The sequence below is a fragment of the Ursus maritimus genome, unplaced genomic scaffold, assembly GCF_017311325.1.
Source record: "Ursus maritimus isolate PB19 unplaced genomic scaffold, ASM1731132v1 scaffold_29, whole genome shotgun sequence".
Taxonomy (NCBI): domain Eukaryota; kingdom Metazoa; phylum Chordata; class Mammalia; order Carnivora; family Ursidae; genus Ursus; species Ursus maritimus.
The window spans coordinates 1,504,657-1,512,793 of record NW_024425452.1 but is presented as its reverse complement, the minus strand read 5'-3'; the positions used below and the strand labels follow the sequence as shown (position 1 = coordinate 1,512,793).

At 59.2% G+C, this 8,137-nt stretch overlaps 1 protein-coding gene across 1 annotated transcript in view; it reads left to right on the top strand.

Moving 5' to 3' along the window:
- Positions 1-1,013: 1,013 nt before the first annotated feature.
- Positions 1,014-8,137, top strand: part of TFEB (transcription factor EB) — a 54,257-nt gene continuing 47,133 nt past the window's right edge. The window contains exon 1 of the mRNA XM_040643461.1: positions 1,014-1,148. The gene's annotated coding sequence lies outside the window, so the exon portion shown is untranslated. The remainder of the gene's footprint in view (positions 1,149-8,137) is intronic.

The following is an 8,137-nucleotide window of genomic DNA, read 5'->3' as shown; positions in this document are numbered from 1 at the left end:
ATCATGCCCTGAGCCGGAAGGCAGATGCTTAACGACTGAGCCACCCAGGCACCCCTGCCACGTAGTAGTTTCTATAGCAACAGCGCACCATCTGGGACCCTACATCTTTCCTAGACTCCCAGAAAGATAACGTGCTGCAGGCCTCCCCTTGGGGTCAGAGAGACCACAGGGTATATCATAGTGAGCTGTAGTTTGTAACATCTTGAAGAAGAAGAAGGAAGAGAGGAGGTGGAGGAGGAGAGGAGGAGGAGGAGAGGAGGAGAGGAGGAGGAGGAGAGGGAGAGGAGGAGAGGAGGAGGGTGTTGGGGGGGGGGGGGGGGGGGGGGGGGGGAGGGGGGGGGGAGAGGAAGAGGAGGGGAGGAGGGGAGGAGGGAAGGAGGGCAGGAGGAGGAGGAGAGGGGAGGAGGAGGAGGAGAGGGGAGGAGGAGGAGGAGGAGGGGAGGGAGGGAGGAGGAGGAGGGGAGGAGGGGAGGAGGGGAGGAGGAGGAGGAGAAGGGAGGAGGAGGAGGAGGAGAGGGGAGGAGGAGGAGGAGAGGGGAGGAGGAGGAGGAGAGGGGAGGAGAGGAGGAGGAGGGGAGGAGGGGAGGAGGAGGAGGGGAGGAGGGGAGGAGGGGAGGAGGAGGAGGAGAGGAGGAGGAAAAAAAGCGTTCAGAAGGGACAGAAACGAAGTGGAACATAAGTTCTAAGTCAAAAGCCACGTCCATGTACATAGGCCAGGGCCCACAGAGTGGGACTACAAATCCCGGCGTTCCTGGCGGGGCCGACGGGAGGGACTACATTTCCCCGCGGGCGCCGCGGTGGGCCCGCGAGGGGCGGGGCAGGGCGGGGCGGACCGCGGGGGCGTGTGCTGCCCTCTGCCGGGCGCGGCGGGAAGTGGGTGCGGATTGACAGCGGGAGCCCCAGCGCCGGGCGCGGGGCTCGGTGACAGCGGAGGCGGCGGCTGCGGGCTGGACCTAGGGAGCCGCGGCGGCGGCGGCGGCGCCGACGGCAGCTGGAAGGGCGGACGGGGCGGGCCTCCCCAGTGGCGCGGAGCAGGAGGAGTCCGGGAGGGGGCGGCAGGCGCAGCTCGCGGGCCGGACACCTGAACTTGGGACAAGTTGCCAGAGCCGCGGGGGACGGGCGGCGGACGGATTGACCTTCAGAGCTAGGTGAGCGGGACCTGGGGGCAAGGGGTGCGCAGAGGGCCCGGAACCCCGGACCCAGGCTCCCCCGCCCCCATTGTGGGAGCGGGAGACAGGTGGGTGGATGGGGGTGCCGGCTGAAGAGGGGAGAGGGAGTATGTGTGCCGTGCCGCCACCCGCTCCGCTGTCCGTCTAGTCCGGGACGTTCGGCACATGGCCGGAGCGGCGCTGCCTGCGGAGCGCGGGAGCCCCTCCGGCCCCTCACTGCAGGCCCGGGCCGGGGGCGGCTTCTCTGCGACCTTATGTAACCAGGCGGGAGGGGCCGGGGCGGGCATGGGCCTTCCCGGCTCGGGAGCCGGGAGTCGAAGGGGCGGGAGGCGTGGGAGTGAACTTGCAACAACTTTGAGGGACGTGTGGGCCTTGCGCCTACTCCTTCTCCACCGGAGGCGGCTGGGGCGGGTGGTACGGGGGAGGGCGCCGGAGGCCCGGGAGGTGTGCGGGGGCCGAGTCCGGCCCGGCCAGGCCCAACCTGGATGGTCCCGGGGAGTGGGAGGGCTTGGGCGGCGCCACGCCCCCGGGGCTGGGCTGCTGGAGGGTGGCGGGTGGAAGTACTATCCCACCCTCCCTTCCCGTCTCTTCCTCCCCCTCAGGGTCTTGAGAAGCGGCCGGTGCCCGCGTCCCCTGGTATCCCTGAGCTCAGTCTTTTTCTCCCCTTTGCATGATTCCACGACCTCTGGGAACCCTAACCCAGAGCTCACCCTTCGCGCCCCCCTCCTTCGGCTCCCCCGAGCTCCCACCCATCTGCCCGCCCCTAAGTACCCCCCACCTTCTTAGTCTCGAATCCCGGAAAACACGCCCCCTTCCCCTTATTCCAGGAGTTCGTACCGCCCAACCCCTTGCCGTCCCGCCCCCGAAGTCCGCGCTCTGTCTTCTCCCCACCTCCCCGAACCCGGGTCAGCCACGGGGGCGCTGCGCGTGCACCTCCCTTCTCGAAGGGAGCGGGTTGATGCCAGCTCCGTCCCCGCCCCTCGGCCCCGTGCGGGCCGGGGGTTCTGGCTTCACGCGCGGCTGCCCCGAGCCGCTCCGGTTTGCGCGAGCAGGTTCGCGCCGCAGCAGCCTGGCGCGCCCCAGCCCGGCGCCGAGGGGGAAGGAGGGAGGGCGAGCGGGCGGGCGGGCGCGGCTCCTCTGCACGCGCGCCCTCGCGGCCCCGAGCTCCCCCTCCACCTTCCCTGGCCGCCGCTCACCGCGGAGTCCTTCCCAACCCAGTCTGCTCCACCCGGGATTCTCTCGCTTGTCTGTTCTGGGGACGGTTCGGCGCAGACAGTTTCTCGTCTAGACTTGAGCGCAGTGCTTCCTTTGGCTTTACGCCCGCTGGGAAGTGTCAATTAATGACCGCCCAGGCCCCACCCTGAGTGAGGGGGTCTTAGTCGAGCAGGGAAGGGGCAAGGTCTGTGCAGGCCCTTAGTATTACTTCTCAGATGTGGTCTTAGGCCCCTGCACCCACCCGCCTAGTCCAAGATTCCACTGGCCGAAGACCTGGCATTTCTTGGCGGGAGGGTGGGGGTGGGGGGGTGGGGGGGGAGGTAGCTCTGGTTTCCTCTTGCGCGGCCAGATGCAGTTGGCTCATATCAGAACGTAGTTCCTGGCTCCTTAGCCTGTTTGTTCTGAGGCCCTCTCTGTGCCCAGTCTGGTGGATAGCCTCCAGGCCCTGCCCTCAGGCAGGTAACAGTCTGGGGGAGAGATGCCAGCAATAAAGGCCGGTCTTAGGCACAGCGGAAGGGGAGAGCCCTGCGTCGTAGTTTGCTGGTATGCTAGTACCATGCCTCAGTTTCCCCAGCCATAGGAAAAGAGCAATTCAGTTGGTCCCCTTCTTTGTGCCTGCCCCCTGTCTGCTGGGGTGGGCGAGTTAGGAACCGGAAAGAGTGAATGAAAGGCTGTTTGCGTGTCTCTGTGCTCTGCTTCTCTGGAAGCGAGCTGATACTGCTTACAGTTTACAAGGCCTGTTACAGCTGCAGTGCTATTTTGCCCGCAACTCAGCTCTGGGAGGGGCAGACAAATTGGAATCCTGTCCCCTGGAAGTGGTGCAGGGCATGGGGCAGGGGACATCCTCTCAGGTGAGCACCAAATCCATGGAGAACCAGCTGGTCTGGTGAGGGCTGAGGGCTGGGTGACTCACAGTCAGAGGTAGACAGGGGGTGGGCAGGGGCAGGCAGGAGCCCATCCAGGAGCCTGGAATGGTGGGGATACCCAGTGCCCACCTCCAATGCCAGTCAGGCCCCCTTGGAGCCTCAGGGCTGGAAAGTTGGTAGGAGGGGCCTCCCACCCTTCAGGACTCGCTGTCCTTTGAGGGTCTGGCTTCTGGCCCTGACCCCTCTTGGGGCTTTGTTTATGGCTGTAATTGTATCATTAGCTGGAGTTTATAGAGTTACTTAGCACCTGCCCCCACAGGGAGTGGCCCAACCACCCCCTGGCTTCTGTCTCTTCCTTTTCAAAGTCAACTTGGTTTCTGCCGGCAGCAGGCAGCAGGGGTTTCCCCAACCGCAGCTGGCATGAATGTCAGGTTGGGCCTTTGTCCTAGGGATGGAGGGCAGTCAGCACTTGGGGCCCAGCTTGGGGCTGCCCTGGAGATGACCGTGGAAATTGGGTTGACCTCCTCTGATACAGAGGGAGGGTGGTCAGGATTTCTCGAGCTGCCCGAAGTGTCCACACCCCAGGATGCGGCAAGTGGATATGTATATAACGTCTCTATCTTCCTCTGAAAAAAGAGAGAGAAAAAGGTGCACTCCTTCTAGGCTGTTGTGAGGATTCAGGGTGGAGTGGTGTCTGGTACATGGTGAGTCCATAGTGTTGCTCTGTGTTTCACTGTGGGGCGTGTGTAACTGGTCGGAGTTTGTGTGTGTAGTTATGAGATGATAGGTATCTAGGTACCTGTGTGTAGATGAATTGTCTATGTGTGTGTCTGTGAGAGTATAACCACACGATACTATATTAATGGAATATTCACCTAGTCTCTCTATGCTATAACAGAACAACATTATAAGAAAATTTAGTTATAAATAATAGTTGCCAACATTTATTGTATATTTACTCTTTAGAGTAAAGTAGGAATGATTCTTTTCATTATCCAGATTCAGAGAAGTTAAGCAAGTTGCCAGAAGTCACACAGCCTGGAAGTGGTAAGGACTCTAACCTAGGTCCAACTGCCTCCAAAATCCATGTTCTGAATCTCTCAAGAAGGCCACTCAGGGTTTCTCAGGAGTTCTCTCCTAAACGGTGGGCAGGTGGGGGTTGGGAACCTTCTTTTACCCATGCAGGGTCTCGTGTTCCGAGTGGTAGGTGGGAACTCGCTGAGGCCTCTGCCCCAGGACCACACCTGTGTCCTGGCTGCTCTTTTGAACTGCTGACACAGGTGACCAAAGGACCTCTGCTGAGGACTCTCCTGACCGCCCCCCCACCCCCCGGAGGGAGGAGAGGAGCTCAGACAAGGCTCCCTGGGTCTCCTTGGAAACCTCACACATTAACTTATCGTGCAGCCCTCACTCGGCACTTGTTTACTCAGATGTGGGGGAAAGGCTGTGGCAGCTACTGAGTGAGAACCAGCAGCGAAGTCTCGAGAACGCAGGAGTCCTCTCGCGGCCAGCCTGGATGGCTGCGGCAGGTCCCCCCTTCTGTCAGCCTCTTTTTCCATGGCTGGGAACCTAGATCACCTGTGGGGTCCCCTCCAGTGTGAACCTTCTACCCATCTCTGGCAAAGGCACCCGGACAGGAGGGGCTCCCCAAAGGGAGGCGCGTGTGCTACGGGGAGCAGTGGCTTGGGGGGCACTGCTGAAGTCTACTCCATAGAGCTTGAGCTCAAGGCTGGCCTGGGCAGTGCGACCAGCCAGTTTCTCTTGGGACATAGTCAGAGCCAGCATGTGCTGAGCTCTGAGCTAAGTGCCACGTCGCCGTCGCCCGGAGATTGTTGAGAACAGGAGCTCCAGGGCCGGGCTGCTTTGGCTTGGAATCCCACCTCTGTCACTTCCTAGCTGTGTGACCCCAGGCAAGCTGCTTCACCCTGCCGGTGGCTCCGTTTGCACCTCTACAAAGCAAGGATTATGCTAGCACCTGCTTACTAGTGCTGCAGAGAGGGCTAAGAGATGTTTTTTAAGATTTTATTCATTTATTTTAAGGATAGCTGAAGCGGGGGGAGGGACAGAGTGAGAGAGAGAATTCCAAGCAGATTCTGCGTTGAGCTCAGAGCCCGACTCGGGACTCAGTTCTAGGACCCTGAGATCAGGACCTGAGCCGAAATCAAGAGTCAGACGTTTAACTGACTGAGTCACCCAGGCGCCCCATCTGTGCTGAGTATTTGGACACATGCTGCATATATGAGACCTAGAATAGTGTCGTGCTCCAAAATGTTAGTTATTAATCATAATGGACGCTTACAACTCATTTATTTCTTTATTTCTCATTTCCAAGTGAGGAAATAGAGGATAGAGAGCTCTAGCGAAGAAAAAAAAGACTGATGGGTTGCAAACAGGAACCCCCTGCTCATCTAACAGCCTGGAAAGAAATGCCTCACAGGGGGCTTTGCAGCGTCTGTGGCCACAGCCCCCATCATTCCCTGGTGACCACGCCCAGCCCAGCCCAGTCCCTGCGCTTAACAAGATCTCATAGGGAACCTGACCATGCTTGCAGCATCTCTACCGCCCCTGCCCTGCCCCGCCCCGCCCCTGGGGATTGCTTGGGTAGCATCTGGCCTGGCCCCTTACTACCCACCCCTGACCCATGGCTTTCCTCCACGCTTCTGCTGCCCGCCCCTCCTCCTCTCTGCACCGAGGTGCAGACGCCTGGCTGCGGTGTGAGTGAAGGCAGAGGTAATATCCCAGCCATAGGGCAGGATCTGGGACTTCAGTGCTTTGCTGTGGGACGTGCAGCAGTGGGTGACAGCAGAGGTCACCAGAGAGGGGCAGAGTCCTCACGGTTTTCTTTCCCTGGCTCTTAGGTGTGGGCATGAGGAGGAGGAGAAAGGAGGTCTCAGGACCCGCAACCCCTCTTCCTCCAGTCCAGCTTCCTGGGGGCAGGCCTCTTTGTTGGCTTTTATCCCAATAATGGAGACCCCAAAGTAAAATGTGATGCTGTGGGGATTAATCCAAAATTCCAGCAGGTTTTCCAGAAATCCATGGTCCATATTTCCTCCTCCCAGTCCTTGCTCATGCTCGTCCCTTCTCCTGGCACCCCCTCCTCTGCGCCCCTCCCTCTAACCAGGTCCTCTGTCCATCAAGGCGTACCTTCCTGGGAGCCTGGAAGATTGTTCCATCTGACTGTAGCCGTCACTGGATATTATGATCGCCTGGGGAGCTCTTAAAAAATGCTGGTACATTGGGAGCTCCTGGTGGGCTCACTTGGTAGAGCATGCAGTGCTTGATCTTGGGGTCGTGAGTTCAAGCCCTACATAGGGCGTAGAGCTTACTTAAAAAAAAACAAAAACAAAAAAAACCAAAAACAACCTACCAGTGCGTCTGAATCTTGAAAGAGGAGCCTAGGCGTCAATATGTTAAAAAGTCCCCAAATGACTTTGATGCCCTTTCTCCAGGGCAGAGACTCTCAAACTTGCGTGGGCATCAGAATCACCTGGAATTGCTAGGGCTTTACCCCCGGGTTCCTGACTGAGTAGGTCCAGAATCCGTAGGGCTGCAAATTCTAGTAGGTCTGGAATTTGTATTTTGGGTGAGTTCTCAGGTGATGCTAATGCCGCTGGTCCCCAGACCACGCTTTGAGAACTACTCACTGCTTCGCGGCTTCCCAAGCAAGAGCTTTCTGTCTCCCGGGTCTCTGATTGCTTTGGGTCTCTTAGGCCTGTCTTCTTTCTGAAGCCAGGTCCCAAGGGGTGGGGACCACTGTGAAACCATTTGGTGACTCCTAATCCCTGGGATCATCAGCCTCCCTTCCCCTCCCTGGCTCTTACCCCCACCTCCTGTTAAACTGACCTCGGTCCGGCCTTGCAGTCTCGGCACCGCCCTCTGGGACGTGTGCTCAGGAAATATTTGATGCTTGAACAAGGTGAGATGAGGTGGACACCAAAGGACAGTGCTGTCCCCAAGAGGCATCAGAACGCGGGGCAGGATCTAAAGCGCCTGCGAAAGTGCTTGGAGCCAGGGTGGCATTGCTGGATTAGGGGGGCCCTTGGCTCTGTTGAAGTAGGCTGTAGAAAGACCCACCGTGTGACTTTACCTGCCTACCCCGTGGTGGGCAAGTACGGCATCAGTGCTTGAATTGTGTTTCTTATGACTAATAAAAATGATGAAATGTGCACAGAAAGCAACTGTGCCCTTCTCCTTCCTCACCCAGACTAGAGATGTTGGCAGGGGGGTGTCACTGTGGGAATGCAGGTGTGTCTCCATCATCTTCTAGGAGGTCCTGGGCCTTGAGGGCAGCAGATAGTCGGGCCACCTTGGGGGCTCACCTCTGGACTCTTGGGGTGGATCCTTCCTTGGAAGCTGGAGGAGTCGTGCTGGGAGGTGAGAAGAGGTGGTGCCAGGGTCTTCGGCCCTGCAGGGGGGTGGCAGGGGGGGCTTGGCGCCTGAGCTGATCAGTCAACAGGTGAACGGAACACTCCAGCGCCAGCACCCGGAGCCCTGAGGTTGGATCTGTTTTGTGTGCTCCTGTGTCCCCCAGGGCCCAGAAGAGAGCCTGGGGACCCAGTGGGCGCTCAGTAAATTTTTGCGGAGTGAGGGCATGAGTGTGAATTGAGCCCCCATCAAGTGCCCAGAAATGAGGACACAACGGTTCTCTGCCCTGCAGGCAGGGTATCAGCTTCACTATCTAATACTCAGGGTCGGGTACACAGCTGGACAAGGAGAAGCTCCCTGTCTCTCCCCCGCCCGCCCCCCCCGCCACCTGTTCTCCCCAGGATCCAGGTCCAGCTTCACTCTGGTTTAGGGCTGACAGTCTGTCCCTTCCTGTAGAGAGTTTGCCAGCATCCCCCCGCATCCCCCCCCACCCCAGTTCTACCAGTGGGTCTATGGGGTGGG